A 17,192-nucleotide genomic window follows, 5' to 3' on the forward strand; every position below is an offset into this window, starting at 1 on the left:
AGAAGAACTTGACTGGCCTGCACAGAGTCCTGACCTCAACACGATAGAACACCTTTGGGATGAATTAGAGTGGAGACTGCAAGCCAGGCCTTCTCGTCCAACATCAGTGTCTGACCTCACAAATGCGCTTCTGGAAGAATGGTCAAACATTCCCATAAACACGCTCCTAACCCTTGTGGAAAACCTTCCCAGAAGAGTTGAAGCTGTTATAGTTGCAAAGGGTGGGCCGACATCATATTAAACCCTATGGATTAAGAATGAGACCTCACTCAAGTTCATATGCGTATGAAGGCAGACAAGCAAATACTTTTGGAAATATAGTGTATGTACCTATCTCAAAGGGATAAAGAGAGGAAAAATGTTAAAATTAATTACTGTTTTTGATACATAAAATCACACAAATGTCAGCAGAGGATCTTAAGTAAAGAAAATGTAGCTTACATGTAAAGTATGTGAAGTACAAATGTAGGTTATGGACGTTTCATGGGAGTCGCCAATGATGGCAGGTCATAGTATTGGCTGAGAGGAAGAAAAAGAACTATCAATAGCTTTGGCGTTGTAGCACCTTCACAGCTACATCAATGAAACAGAAAAAATCAAGTGTCTAGGTAGCTGTTGGTAACACCTAAATGTTGAAGTGAAATGTTGATGTGTACCAATACCTAACTCTACAGCAAGCTAAAAGAACAATCATACTATATGTATGTATGTATATATATATATATATATATATATAGAGAGAGAGAGAGAGAGAGAGAGAGAGAGCAATATTATTTTAGAACTGGACCTACAACTAGTACTAATTGCAGACTGCAGGAAGGCAGATCTGCACATCACAGTCTTAAAAAACTAGCCTAACTGGATAACAAATCTAGGGCGCGTTTACATACATGCATACATAATACACTATGATGTCACCAACATGTATCTGCCTTTTTTAACCTACAGCAGGTTAGCTCCGACCATTCACTCTGAAGATACATCACAGTGTATTTGACACAGAATCTTGGGCTAGATATAAATCAGCTCCAGTAGTGCAAATTCATATTTTTCTTACAACCTTTTGGTGGTGCTAATGTTCTTGGGCCCCCCAGATGACCGATATATTCTGCTTCTAGTCTTTGTTAACAGCAAGTAAAATTCCTGGATTCCAAAAAAATTTAAACCTTACTTTGAAGCCTTTTTTTTCTTTGAAAGAGAAGCAGAGTTTACTAGGTCATCTAGAACAACCACACTGGAAACCAGGGAAACAAAATCAGAGCAAAATAACATTTGTGTGTCTTTCATGTCATGGAAAAAAGCCCAAAATTGGAAAACATCACAGTAAGCCTTATTATAGTCTGTAGTTTCTTGGTGCCGCAATTGCCACTCTAACTTCCTTGCAGATCAATGTTTTGTGAGTTCAGCAGACTAGCTGGCTAATTCAGTGACCTGCAAAGGAAGCCATGACAGAAGAGCTAAAGAGGAACCCCTAGAAAAGAGATCTTCCTGTACATTTAAGATAAAGGTTAATAGTTACATACATCGTGGCACTAAAACCCCACCATGTATAAATAAATAAACTTTCAGAATGCTAAATACCCAGCAGACACAGCTTTAAAACCACATCCTTGTTTATACGCTCACTGTCCAGTTTCTCCGCATGCCCTCTTTTACCCTGTTCTTCAGTGGTCTGGACCCCTCCCGGACCACCACAGTGCACGTATTATTTGGGTGGTGGGTCATTCTCAGCCCTGCAGTGACACTGACATGGTGGTGGTGTGTTAGTGTGTGTTGCGCTGGAACAAGTCAGACACAGCAGTGCTGCTGGAGTTTTTAAACACTGTGTCCACTCAATGCCCACTCTATTAGACACTCCTACCTTGTTGGTCTAACTTGTCGACTTGTAAAGTCAGAGACGGGAGCTCATCTATTGCTGCACAGGTTGTGTTGGTCATCCTCTAGTCCTTCATCAGTCATCAGTCAATCAAGGTCACAGGGCGCTGCCCACAGGACGCTGTTGGCTGGATATTTTTCTCAGTCCAGCAGTGACAGTGAGGTGTTTAAAAACTCCTGCAGGACTGCTGTGTCAGATCCACTCAGACCAGCACAACACTGTGCTGAGAATGATCCACCACCCAAATAGTACCAGCTCTCTGGTGGTGCTGAGCATTGAAGAACAGGGTAAAAGGGGGTTAATAAAGTATGCAGATAAACAGATGGACTTGCACTTATATGGTAAGTGGAGCTGGTACACTGGACAGTAAGTGTAGAAACAAGAAGAAGAATTGTTTATTTGTTATGGCTGATCTATGTAAGTGGGTTTTTTGTTCTATTGTCTGAGAGAAGCTTTTTCAGTGTGATAAAGAAAAGAAGAATGGCATCAATTAAAATCCATAGAATCTGTGATGCTGATCAATTAAAGGCAGTGATGATAGCCAGTCTAGCTGGTGTGTGTGTGAGAGAGTGTGTGTGTGTGTATGCTGTGATGTGCAGTGATGTGCAGATTGCTAGAGCGTAAGCTCACAACATATGCTGCATAAACCTCGTTGAAAATAAATCTGCATTCTTTTCGACAGCTGTGCTATTTAGCATTGCTAATATAGCTTTATTATTCTTATTTTTCATCTGTTGCTTTAAACAGCCAACAATTGTTGCAATTTCCTCTTGGAACTGTTTCATTTTAGTGCTATGCCTCTGATGTATTGAGGTCTGTAAATGGAAAAATGCCTCATGCTGTAGTATTTGCAGGTGTAGACTGATTTTGTAATCCGGTCAGGTTATTTAGACCGCCTTTGCATACAGAGTAGATGATGTTGCATCATGGAAGAAAGCAGCTTGTCACTGACATACAGTGTTGGTTTCACACTACAACATGTGGACAAAGGACGCTGCATTAGCAGAGATTCAACCAGGTGTTTCACCAAAGCTGTGCAAATGAAGACATAGTGAACGGTAAACTGTGATTATAATTATGTCCTTGCCACACATGTCCTCCCTCCACCACCACACACTTTCACTCAGATGCACAGATGGGAGAGGGAAGTATTGGAAGGTATGCTGACAGCATTAGCCAAGCTAAGAGGATTCAGTCTAACAGGCTGATCTGATGGCATTGCAAAGAAAGCTGTGAAGTATAAAGCCAGAGCGAGAACATCAGAGCATTTAGCCGCTCTCACCTGTCACATTTGGCGGGCTGCAGAGACACTGAACACACATGAGTACTGGAGTGTGATAAAGATAGAGGAAGTGCTGGGGATACAGAGACATTTTTAAGGTTTCTTGGTGGACTTGGTTTTGACTGAAGCCACTTAAACATGAACAACTTGCGTGCTTCCTGAATGGCTCCCTTCATTCACAAATATTCACAGCCACAAAGCTGCATGTTCAGATCCCTTCACTCAACAGAAACTGTCCTAAAATTGTCATTTCCATGCTTTTTCACAGTTTTCTGTTATCAAAAGAATGACCCCAGTTAGGAATTGAAGTACAGTGCTGTATAAAACCAGAGACCAGCCTTCAGTTATTCCAGTCAAAACAGTCATTAAGAAGTTATTCATTTTTTATGGTCTGTTTTTTAGAGAAGATTAGATATAAGATAGTCCACCTTCATAAGGAAGGACAGAAAATAAGAAAAAAAAAAACAATAGTTGACAGCGGTTCTAAAAAGCGGTTCTAAAAAGATGAAGAGATAATGGAATTCCTAACAGCTTAACTGTCTTAATTAAGTAAACAGCAATTTAAGCTTTCATCTTTGAGAGATCTGCAAAAAAATCCAGACCCTTCTTCCACTGTTAGAAGACAGCGCAACACTATGGGTCTGAAAGGATGTCAGGAAGGTGTCAGTGAGAAACAAAGAAGCTGCTGGTGTTCTCAGAACAGTGGACCCCAGGGTCCTGACCTCACCATCACTGAATGTGTTGGATCATAGGAAAATGCAGCCAACTTTGGAAGTGTGGGAAAATATGCCTGCAGATTTCTTTAAAGAACTGACAACAAGTCTCTTGAAAAAAATGGAAGCTGTAATTAAAGGTAAAGCAAAGACACATTAAATACTGACAATTTAGATATTACATTATCGCTGTCCAATGAAAACCAAGTACCTCCATTTTTGTCAATTTTCATTTTTCTACATCATTTCAACAGACCAGCGGTCACATGAAATTTCCATGTTGAAAGAACCAAAACAAATGCTCCCCAAGCACATGGAATAAAATCTATTTACATTAACATTTACATGGAAAGGTAAGAGTGTTTTTGCCTTCTCCTGTAAAGGCACTATTTTGGAGATTTCCTTGAACAGCGACGATATGTAGTTCTTCTTTGTGTCTATTAAATATATGTTTTCATTTAAAATGGTTCTGAAAAGATACAGTGACACCTACATGTTCCATTTTCAATACACAAAGAGCAAAAATATTTGTTACTGGGGTTACAGTTTGGATTAGGCTTAGAAAATTCTTATGAAATATAGTAAATTACATGTAGCACACATGTGCGGGGCCACAGACGCGAGTCTGTGTGAGAGACAGCTGTGACCATGTAGTGCTGTGTCATTCTCTCTGCACTGGTGCAAGACAGGAGGATTGAACTGGCCTTCACTGTTTATTCCCTGCTCTCCACCAGCCAGCCCTGAGATGGAGGACGCACACGAGTGTAATGAAGAGGACAAAGGAGCTCATGGGGATTTGCACTGTAAGAGTGTTTGTGTGTGCATGTGTGTGTGTGTGTGTGTGTGTGTGTGTGTGTGTGTGAGTAGCTGGCTTTTCTTCATGATCTTCAGAGTGAAATTTCTATGAAGATCTCTGCGACGTTCTTTCGAGCTGGCCTCATTTAACTCCACATCAGGAGCCAGATAATGTAGCCTTATTTCAATAACTAATTAGTTTCCTCTGTGTACTTACATAACACCGGTTGTGACTCTCTTCTCTCTGGCTTAGATATCACATCTAAAGACTGATTAGAGATAACGCACTCTTGGTGTAGTGACTCTGAGTAAGTCATGCTTCAAACAAATGACCATCATGTGTATTATAAAGCTATTACCGCTGCTCAGTACATGTACATGTATTTACATGCAATCTAAACCAAGTCACTATTAGCTTTAAACTGAACATAAATAGAGCAAGAGATTCAGATTTTCTGTAAATTTGAATATTCAACTCACATGCCCTCTCACAGTACTGTCACACTCTATTCATGGCTTGGTGACATACTGCCACCTGGTGGTTGCAATGATTCTCCACGGCCTTTGTGCTTATGGTGTAATAAAAATAAAAAAAACAACAACAGTAATAATTAGAGCATTATTGGTGTGGGTGTCGTTTTGGGGCATATGCCAATTGCTGTGAAAACTGATTCTTTTCCCAAAGTGATTAAGGCTGCATTAGACAAACTCCCTTGAGCCACAAGCAGTGCCTCGCTCAAGGGCACAGTGGCAGTAGAAGGAGGGTATAAAGCCTATGCCCTTTTTGGCTCATGGCCAAGCTCTCTGACCGCTGCCTACCCATTCTCAGGAGGCAGCGTTTCTCTGTTGCAATCGGCCTTTAATCAAATGAATCATAACCGGCTCCGGGATAGGTGCCAGTGGGGCAAGGAAACAACTCCATAAACTCGGTTTGTCTCAAGTGCCGTGAGGATTGTCTAAAATGCACTGTATATCTGATTAACTACTAGCAAATTGGAGCCATGTCAAGCTGTAAATCTGATGGTGCTTAGTGAACCTAATGAATTCAATCCTCATTTGTGCTGATGTTCTACATGGCGTACCCTTTACAGAGGCAAGGTCAGCAGACATGACTGTAGCGTCTTGGCTGTGATACTCCAGGGCAGCCCTCCAGCATACTAAATTGCTGCATCCTTATGACCTGGCTTAATTTGGTTGCCTTAATTCAGTGAAAGATTAGCTGGCTGAGGTAATTCAGCGCTTAGCTATGGAACACTGGAGGACCTATAAGCTCCCAATGGAGCACACTTCTCATGCCTGTGCTACCACTATGGTCTTTCATGGCCCTCTGGTGCAGTGAAAATTGAGCCACAGGTTTCTACTTACTCGGTTTCACTTCAGTTTGTTGTCATTTATATTTATATACATAAGAGTGTACAACACAGTGAAAAGATTTACTGATTAGTTCCATTATGCAACAATTATTTATAGGACATCATGTTAAAAGAATAGTCCAGCCTTTCCCAACGTATCCCCTACTGCTGTTCATTACCACAGAAGATACTTTTAACTGAAACCTACCGAAAGGACTAGAAGAACTGAAAACCTATTGACTCAGAATACATTTGTAGCTGAGGTTAATGGGCATCTGCTTCAGTTTAGGATTAGTGTGTTTAAGTTAACAGGTCTTTTGTAAAGGGAATTGAAATTTTTGCTGTTGGTTATTGACTGTTTGATAGAGATGTCACTGATAAAGATTAGACTGAAAAACAATGACATATGACATATTCCTTTAAATGAATTTGCTTCAAGACACTGCAATTGGTGGCCATCATTCTGCCCCAAGCCTTGATTTACTATGCCACCTGGATAAACAGTACTGTGGTTTTCTGAGCATCAGTACTGATCCATAACATCATTATGTATCAGTAAGAAACAAACATTATAAATTGAATCATCTGTTACTGTGTTTGCACACTGTGAAATTAGACCTCTGCATTTAACCCATTCGTGCAGTGAAACACCCACATATATACACACTAGTTAACACACAGTGAGCACACTTGCCCAGAGCAATGGGCAGCCCTATCCACGGCACCCGGGGAGCAATTGGGGGACTTGGTGCCTTGCTCAAGGGCACGTCAGTCACGGACTGTCAGTCAAGGGGATCAAACCGGCGACCTTCCGGTCACAGGGCTGGTTCCCTAACCTCCAGCCCATGACTGCCCCCAAAGCAGTCAAATAATTACTTAACATGTTCGAAATAGCAGAAAAAAGCACATTACACAGTGTGGTACAGTAAGTAGTATACTAGCAGTGTGGTAGACAGTGGTAGACAGCAATGAAGCAGACTAGTCAGCATCTTTTAATGGCATTACTTCTTACATGAGATGCCTGGAGTCTTATGACAAAAATCAATGAACTTAGATTATAGCTTCTGTAACCAGAGCATGGTGTGAAGTGTGTTATTCCATTCCTAAGCTGTTAACAGCCAATGGTTTAAACCACCCTATGAAGGTACAGAACACTGCACTTCATTACCAGACATATGTTTGGTCTAGGAATGAGCCTTTAATGCTTGCTTTGAGCTGTGCTGTTACACATGCTGTATCTTATAATTAAACCTCTGGATCAATTATGCCATACTGGCAATGATGCATAAAGGCTTTTTTTCATCTAGTAAACAGATTTTTATGCAAATGTTTGAGCACTCCTGGATAAAAAACTTATTCTGAGGATTTTGGAGGTAAAAAGAAGTAAACAACTATTTGGCTACACTCACCAAAGTTGTTTGGAGAAAAAAAACAGGAACTTCATCTGATAAAAAGAACATCTTGCATGGAGAAGCATCTGTTATGCTTTTGGAGTTTTGTGTCAGCCAGTGGCACAGGAAACATTGCATGGGAAGATAGGAGAAAGGATTGCACTAAATATTAGCAAATTCTGGAACACAATCAGTCAAGAATCTGAAAGGGCCGGCTTCTACAAAAGGACAGTGACCCAAAGCATACCTCCAAATTCATTAAGAACTTCAAGAAACACCAAAGTTTTGGAATGGCACAGTCCACCACCTGACTTTTTGCTGAAAATCTGTAGATAGACTGAAAACATGCTTTGCAAGAACACTGCAGAACTAAGCATACTGCCAGGAAAAGTGAGTGAAAATGTATAAAATAAGAATAAGAAAGCCTACAAAACAGCCAGCTACAAAAAAGTGTTTGCAAGCTGTGTTGTCTCCCAAAGGGAGTATTACCTGGCACTGAGTGTCCAAACTTTTGCACTTTTTGTGTTAATCAAATATAAAGCAACGGTGAATTAACAGGCCTTACTCAAAGATGCAGTAAGAGAACCCCTTTTGAATTAGGAAAGGCAGTTAGATATGATTTCTGAGAGTTATTCTTGTCTCTTCTGTTTATCATGAAGGGGTTGGTTCTAAAATTCTTTCAAAATAACACAAAAGTGCACAAATACAGTTCAGGAGCTGACAAAGGTTTACATGCTTTTATATGGAACCCTCTCCAGAGCAATAAATGTTGTTCCTATCCTCAATAATAACAGACAATAAAAACTGTATGTGTGTGTCTGTGTGTTTGTTTGTATGTGTGTGTGTGTGTGTGAGTGTGTGTGTGTGTGTGTGTGTGTGTGTGTGTGTGTGTGTGTGTGTGTGCGTGTGTGTGTGCGTGTGTGTGTGTGTGTGTGAGTTGTAAAACACTGATTTAGGCTGTGATTCCAGCATAATCTGACAGCCAGCTAAACAAGCACCTGCATCTCTCCTAATCTGACCTCATCTCTAGGTAATGTGGACACCCACAGCAGACATTTAGACAAATCCGTCAGAGTCAGTGGTCAGCAGTTACTATGGGCTCTGATAGGATATAATTAGTGAACTTGGGGACATGACATAACTAGAATAACACAGGTGAACTTCCCTCACTTATGTTTGTGTCTTTGTGAGGCATTTAAAGTCACAAAGCACACTCAACTTTATTTACAAAGTGCTCATTATAGCTTGCATTGTTTCAGTGTGTTTTTACATAGAGTAGCAATTTAGCAAAATACCTATATTTTATATTTTTTCTTGTATCCCCCTCAGGTTTGCTTGTAATTATGTTTATTTTATGTACCAAATTAAGTCATTTTTACATGACCATATTACACCCTCTGTTGTCCCTTAGAATTAAGTTATCTTCATGTGCTGATCTAATGTGTGGAGTTCCACAAGGTTCAATCCTTGGTCCTATACCATTTAACTTATATATGCTCCCCTTAGGTGACCTGATTCGTCGTTTTCATATTTCTTATCATTTTTACGCAGACGATACACAGCTTTATCTCTCTGTCAAAAGGAACGACTTCAGGAGATTAGAGAGTCTCACTGATTGTATTAAAGCAATTAAGGATTGGCTGAGCTGTAATTTCCTCAAATTAAATGACGGGAAAACAGAAGTATTGGTTCTGGGTTCTCAAAAGGTTGCTGATAACCTAAAGAAGGAACTTGGGTTATTGGCTTCACAGATAAACCCTTATCCCAGAAACCTCGGAGTCATTTTTGACTCAGATCTTAATTTCTCAATGCATATAACAAAGCTGGTGCAGGCCTGTTATTTTCAATTGAGAAATATTGCCAAAATCAAGAAAATGCTCTCCTTCCAGGACACAGAGAAGATCATTCATGCTTTTGTATCATCACGACTTGATTATTGCAATGCACTATTTACATGTCTTAGTCAAGGGGCAATGGCACGGCTGCAGCTGGTTCAGAATGCAGCTGCCCGGGTATTTACCGGGACTAAAAGAAGGGAGCATATTACCCCTGTACTGGCATCTCTGCATTGGTTGCCTGTTGTTTTTAGAATTCAGTTCAAAATTTTGGTTTTAACATGCCAGGCGGTGCACGGTGATGGGCCAAAATATATTTCAGAATTATTATCACTGTATCCTAGTACCAGATCACTAAGGTCATCTAGTCAGGGGCTCTTAGTGGTCCCTAAGACAAAACGGAAACGTAAGGGAGATTGTGCTTTTTCTGTGTATGCCCCCAAGTTGTGGAATGCTCTGCCTTTGGATGTTAGACTAGCTGGATCAAAGGACATTTTTAAAGGAAGACTCAAAACGCATCTCTATTCATTAGCTTTTGAGGTTGGTCACAGGTGATGCTTTTGTTATTTATTGGAGAGTGCTGCATTGTTTTTATGGTTTTATGTCAGTTTTATGTTGTTTATGAATGTAGCTGTACTGTTTTTATAGTTATATGTATCTGTTTTGTTTTATCATTCTATTTTTAGTAATTGTTGTTTGTGAAGCACTTTGTAGCTGTGCTTAGAAAAGTGCTATATAAATAAATGTTTACTTACTTACTAGAATTAAACAGACTGTTTCTGTCACTGTACCTTTAAGGCTGTTACATGTAAATAAGCTCTGTTCTTATTGGTTGCTCTGTATTGTGCCTCAATCTAAAAGCAGTCCAGGCTCAAACACATACATCACTAGTTAAAACTTCAGCATGAATGCACTGAGCTAAACTGCTATAGCCTGAATACTTGAAAATATCATTGCATCGTTTTTTTTTTGTTTGTTTGTTTTTTTATGTCAGGAAAACAGTGAATTTTATATGGACTGTAAGGACTGGGTAAAGTTTTTATACTTTAATTATGGTAAATATGGACTGGAAACTTTCAAATGAAACTCTTTTATTTCTAAACAGTGAGGACGTTTTGTTCACACACTCGATTTAGCTTATTAGCTAATTAGCTAGGCCTTCATTAGTTGACTTCAGAGTAACACAAAAGGGAAAATGTTAACCTCTGCAGACATGCATGACCCTCTAGGACCTGAATGAGATACCTCTGGTTTTGTATTTACATGTTTACTCTTCATATGATGCTCAGTATGAATCTTCTTAAAGATTTTTAGCTGAAGATCTCTTTCAAAGGAAATACAATTAAACAAATGCAAGGTAAGTTTGTCTTAAAACCAAATGTACATAGTCTTTCTTCATACCTTAAACATAGTCAGTCGGCCAAGACATGTTTGACACCCAAAGTTTGCTTCTTTAGCACTTTCTTTTTTTGCACTGGAGCTACATGGCTAATGTAGCTAACAAGGCATTTTTAGGGTGACACAGACTTCTTGATGTTCCACTTAGCAGTAAAGAACTGTTAACTGTTCATTATGCACCACAGGTTGGTCAGAGCGGCAAAGAGCCAAACCCAAACCTCAGGGTGATGAATCAGCAGGGCAACAACATCATTCTTCTTGGTTATTTCTTGTTTTTTTGGTTGTTTCAAAACACAGGAGTGGGAGAGAACTAGGCCTCGACTTTCAGAAACTTGATAAAAGTGTTTTCATACTGTGATGAGCCTCTCATCAGAACCATAACTGTGTTATGTGTCCTATTTCATGGCATAAAAATGTTAATGATTGTTTTGATCTCTTTTAGACAGGTGTTTCATAGAGCAAACCTGTGACATCATGTCCCTTTCATACTTCCCAAGTAGGGTTAGGGCTAGGGTTAGCTAACAAGGCATTTTTAGGGTGACACAGACTTCTATTATACTAGCCTTGCAGCTCCACTGCAAAACAAAAGAAGGAAATGCACCTTCAGCAATTAATTACATTTGGGAAAAGGTTAAAAACTGTGCAAATTTGATTTGCCATTGGACCATTTCTTTAAACATGGCCTAATTTGTATTATAATAAATATGTAAATGTATTAGTGCCCCCCCCCCACCCCCCAACACCTCTCACATATCTTCTTCTCATTATTTTCCATTGTATACTGTCAGTCATTGCTGATATCCTGTCCAGGGACCAGGCAGGTGGTCACTGCCTGGCAAGACTCTTGTGTTCACAGGTTCTTCATTCAGCTACACTCCACTACAGCCCCTGAGGGATTGTGGGAGAAAGGTGAGCTAACATTAACCACCACTACAGCAGCCATGTCCTCTCAGAGACTCGGAGAACGCAACACTACAGATAGATCCGGCTCCGTCTGCTGCCTGTCACAATCCCCTGGGGTGTGCGTCCGCGTGGCCTGCCTTTCTCTCTGTCAACAATGCTGAGCTGTATCGCCCAGACAACACTGCTTACCGAGACAGAACTTGTGCTGTCAAGGTGAGTCACCGTCTGAGGGAGTGCTTGTGTGGGAGGGAATAACATAACCTAATACAAAGTTAGACTGGACAAACTCCAGTCTCAGTTTGAGTCTAGAATTTTCAGCCAGTGCACTTTTACTCTTTGGGGAGTTATAAAAGTCTGCTAACTATGACTTTAGTTATTGATCTGGCTACACAGCCCTGGTGTAACATTCCTTAGGTTATGTGATAGACTATGCGATACTCTCTCTGGCTTAATATAATCATTTTTTTCTTATTTGACTGCACAATTAGTTGAGTCATTTTCATTTGCATAATTAGTCACTTGTGTGTGTCATTAAACGGCGACTCAAGGTCAGGTTTCAGCAGACTGCTAATTAGCTCACATTACTGTAGCTGTCATGTACGACTGCAAACCACATTCTCGCCTAATGCTACATTTGAATTATCCCAACACTTCATTTGCTGAGGGCAATATACTCATTCAAAAGACATTTCAGCACTAGATAGCGCAGGTCTTTTTTCCATGCTACCCAGAGGCATGCCTACGTGATGTTCCACTTAGCACTAAAGAACTGTTAACTGTTCATTATGCACCACAGGTTGGTCAGAGCAGCAAAGAGCCAAACCCAGACCTCAGGGTGATGAATGAGCAGGGCAACAACATCATTCTTCTTGGTTATTTCTTGTTTTTTTTTTTTTGCTTTGGTTGTTTCAAAACACAGGAGTGGGAGACAACTAGACCTTGACTTTCAGAAACTTGATAAAAATGTTTTCATACTGTGATGAGCCTCTCATCAGAACCATAACTGTGTTGTCCTATTTCATGGCATAAAAACGCTAATGATTGTTTTGATCTCTTTTAGGCAGGTGTTTCATAGAGCAAACCTGTGACATCATGTCTCTTTCATACAAACAATACGTTAAAAAGTATTTTTAGCATTTATTCTTTGCAAGTAACTATAATTGTGTTTTAAAGTCTTACAGTTTATTTCCTCCACTTATATTTGTGTGTGTTTATTCACCAAAAAGAATCATAAATCACTTTGACCATTTTACAACCTTTCATAATCCTTTACAATTAAACAGACTTCTGTTGTTACTATGCCTTTAAGACTGTTATATGTAAACTGCCTCTGTGCTGACTGGCTGCCCTGTGTGGTATTAACCCAAGCATCTTTCCAGTGATCCATTCTAAGAGTTTGGCAATCGCTCCTTTAACTAGTTCAAATCTGCTGCAGAAGGTGTTGCAGTGCATGCATGTCCATCTTGGCCACAGTGAAATGTATTAATGTGTAGAATCTGAATTTTCTGTGTGCAGTTGTGTTTTCTATCACTTTGTAAAAGATCCTCGAGGCTTTTTGATGCTGGAAGGACTTTGATTTTTTACAAGCAAATGCTCATTTTGGCCATCAGTTATTGCTGTTTTGTTTAACCAGAGTAATGATAAAATAAAATTATCTAAGTGTGAAAATAAATATAAGAAATATTCATAGTTATGCATTTTCTTGTTTATACAGCTTGTGAGACAACCTAAATAAACATTGATTTAAAAAAAAATTGACTCAGAGAAACTGCATTATTTACCAAGAAGACTGCATTAAAGCAACAATAAAAAAGTGTACTTGATTTTCTGCTGACCCCAAATGCAGCTGATCAGACACCACATGTTTAGTGTCCAGGTTTTGCTTCTGTAGTTTAGAAGTGAAGTTGCTGAAGTTCTAACACTGCTAACAAACACTGAAATGAATTAGTCACTAAAACCATTTCCAAACATACAGGTCAAAATCTTCCAATATTTGTTTCAAATTACGTTGATAAGCTATGTGAACTTGCTTATCCATCCATCCATTTTCTAAGCCGCTTCTCCATCAGGGTCGCGGGGGGGCGCTGAAGCCTATCCCAGCAGTCTTTGGGCGGAAGGCAGGATACAGGTCGCCAGTCCATCGCAAGGCAGACAGACAGACATAGACAGTCACTCACACACTCACACCTACGGGCAATTTAGCATCTCCAATTGGCCTGACTGCATGTCTTTGGACTGTGGGAGGAAACCGGAGAACCCGGAGGAAACCCACACAGAGAACATGCAAACTCCACACAGAGAGGACCCTGATCACCCGGCCAGGGAATCGAACCCAGGCCCTCCTTGCTATGAGCGGACAGCGCTACCCACCACGCCACCGTGCCACCCGCGTGAACTTGCTTAGAAAAATGGAATTTGGTAAACATGGATCATCTGCATAATGTCTCTGTGCAGGTATGTGGTGTATGTGGCACAGCAGCATTCTTGTATATTGAATAACAATAAACTTACACCTAAAATGAGGTGCTGCATTCCATTTTAAAAGAACAGAACAAAGAAATCTACTGATAATCTGGTGTGTTATCACTGATTTTCTACTGAGGTAGATACATCCAAACTGTGGCTTTTGGCAAAGAACCACAAACTAGAAACATGTTCAGAGAAGTTATCGTGCGAAATCTCTGTGTATGTGGTGACCATTTTTCACATGGCGGTTACAAGGAAAGCCTCCAGCAGGACATTCTAAGATCAGCTACAGCTGTATATAAATATATTTGTACAGGTAACACCACAAAGAAGTGAATCTGAGGTGAGCGCTGTTTCCTTACATTTCACATACTCCATCTTCACTCTACTCCTTTATTGTCATACCATGTGTAGCTAAGTGGACGAGGCCAAATTTGGCTTTCTATTTGGCAGCTACTTATTTATTTTCCATTCCACCTTTAAAGGTGCTGTGGTAAAGTTCTGGAGCCTGAGACACCACAATGTAACTGCTGCACGTTTTAAGGTGGACTGGAAAATCTGAATAAGACGCATCCTAATAGGAAGTCTAATTCAGCTTTGTGCCAAGAGGTGGGTTCAGCTTCCAACACCCAATTCCAAAAGTATTTGCTTGTTTGCCTTCACATACATATGAACTTGAGTGAGATCCCATTCATAATCCATAGGGTATAATATGATGTTGGCCCACCCTTTGCAGCTACAACAGTTTCAACTCTTCTAGGAAGGCTTTCCACAAGGGTTAGGAGCGTGTTTATGGGAATGTTTGACCATTCTTGCAGAAGCACTTTTGTGAGGTCAGACACTGATGGTTGGACGAAAAGGCCTTGCTTACGGTCTCCGCTCTAATTCATCCCAAAGGTGTTCTGTTGGGTTGAAGTCAGGACTCTGTGTAGGTCAGTCAAGTTCTTCCACACCAAACTGGCTCATCCATGTCTTTATGGACCTTGCTTTGTGCATTGGCACGCAGTCATGTACAGGAAGGGGTCACCCCAAACTGTTCCCACAAAGTTGAGAGCATGAAATTGTCCAAAATCTCTTGGTCTGCTGAAGCATTAAGAGTTCCATTCACTGAAACTAAGGGGCCAAGCCCAACTCCTGAAAAACAACCCCACACCATAATTCCCCCTCCACCAAACTTTACACTTGGTACAATGCAGTCAGACAAGTACCGTTCTCCTGGCAACCGCCAAACCCAGACTCGTCCATCAGATTGCCAGATGGAGAAGCGCGATTCATCCAGAGAACATGTCTCCACTGCTCTAGAGTCCAGTGGCAGCGCTTTACACCACTGCATTCGACGCTTTACATTGCGCTTGGTGATGTAAGGCTTGGATGCAGCTGCTCGGCCATGGAAACCCATTCCATGAAGCTTTCTATGCTGTTCTTGAGTTAATCTGAAGACCACATGACGTTTGGAGGTCTGTAGCGATTGACTCTAAAGTTGCCGACCTCTGTGCTATCATTTTACATGGCCGACCACTTCTTGGCTGAGTTGCTGTCATTCCCAATCGCTTCCACTTTGTAATAATACCACTGACAGTTGACTGTGGAATATGTAGTAGTGAGGAAATTTCACTACTGGACTTGTTGCACAGGTGGCGTCCGATCACAGTACCATGCTGGAAATCACTGAGCTCCTGAGAGCAACCCATTCTTTTGCAAATGTTTGTAGAAGCAGTCTGCAGGCCTAGGTGATTGGTTTTATACACTTCTGGCCATGGAAGTGATTGCAACACCTGAATTCAATGATTTGGATGGGTGAGTGAATACTTTTGGCAATAAGATCTTTTGGCAATAAGATCTTTTATTGACTTTCTGAGTATACCGAGCTTCTCTTTACTCTATGATACTAAATTGTCCTCAGGAAAGAAATGATTCTGGTTAACCTAAATGCCCCTTCCTTTAGCTACTCTGAGAGTCTTGACTGATCAACAGCATTTGTAGTAAGTGGGAAATCATGTACGTTTGACTTTCAACAAACTATTTCTATTAACATCAGAAATATCCATGATTTTGCATTAGCCTACAAGGCTATAAGGCAGTCCTTGTTGAAACAGTCCTTACCATTTAATTGTGAATGGGCAGGGATAAACTGCTGTAAGTTAAACAGATGGATATAGTTTAAAACAATGAATTCAAAACAAGAACGTTGTCAAGGTTTCAAAGTATGCTTTTCCAGTTTACAAAGTCCATATATGGAGAAACGAAGGCCCTTTAAGAACAGTTCTTAATGATATGGGCCCTTTATATCACACTTGTCACGCTATTTCTCAAGGCCACTACATGTAGAGCACATTTTAATTCCTTACATAACACCGGACAGCTATTCATCTTATTCTGTTATATTCACTCTTTCTGTTTGACTTAACGCGATGACCTCACACTGTATTATACCATGCATGATTATTGTGTGATACCGTGATTACAGTTTGGTCGAAGCTGATGGAGGCCCTGTTCTGTGGTAATTACAGCTCTGGAATACCTGCAGGCATGCTGGCCATTGGCAGCAAACAAACACAAAGCAGGGCCAGACAGGTTACTGACGTCCCTGCGGTCACATGGCGTAAAACCACTGCCATGGGGTTTCATGGATATCAGTCAATCAAGGGCTCGGTGTGTCTCCTCGCTAACCTCTCCTCGAGGTTTTGTTTAGCGCCTGTACTCCTCCACAGGTCACGGACGTGGCTAATGCGCCAGTGATTCGATTCAGCTAGATTCAGTCTACTGAGCCGATTCTTTTTATCCGTCCGTTTGACGGATCGATTAATTGATTCACAGATCAAGTCAAACTTACAATTCCGACTCCGTTTGTTGTAGCAATGATTTAATGACTGAAAACCTTCATAAGAGGAAAAACAGTGATTTTTTTTTTTTTTTAATTAAACAATCTTTTAATGACGATTTTATATTGTCCATACATGTTTTATGATATGATTTTATGAATAGATTTTTCTTTTTTCCCGCCTTATTTAAGGACTAAATACAGTCACTGGAAATCTTTCCGAAAAACACGAACAAAAACATGTGGTTCGATTCAGTTAGACTTATGAGTCGGTTCGATCGAGTCATCTAAAAGAACCTGTTAAAAAAACGATTCACGTTCACGAGTCGGACCCAGCGTGCACGCACGCCGCTCGTTGCT

This window comes from Pygocentrus nattereri, chromosome 5 (genome assembly GCF_015220715.1).
Source record: "Pygocentrus nattereri isolate fPygNat1 chromosome 5, fPygNat1.pri, whole genome shotgun sequence".
Classification (NCBI taxonomy): Eukaryota; Metazoa; Chordata; class Actinopteri; order Characiformes; family Serrasalmidae; genus Pygocentrus; species Pygocentrus nattereri.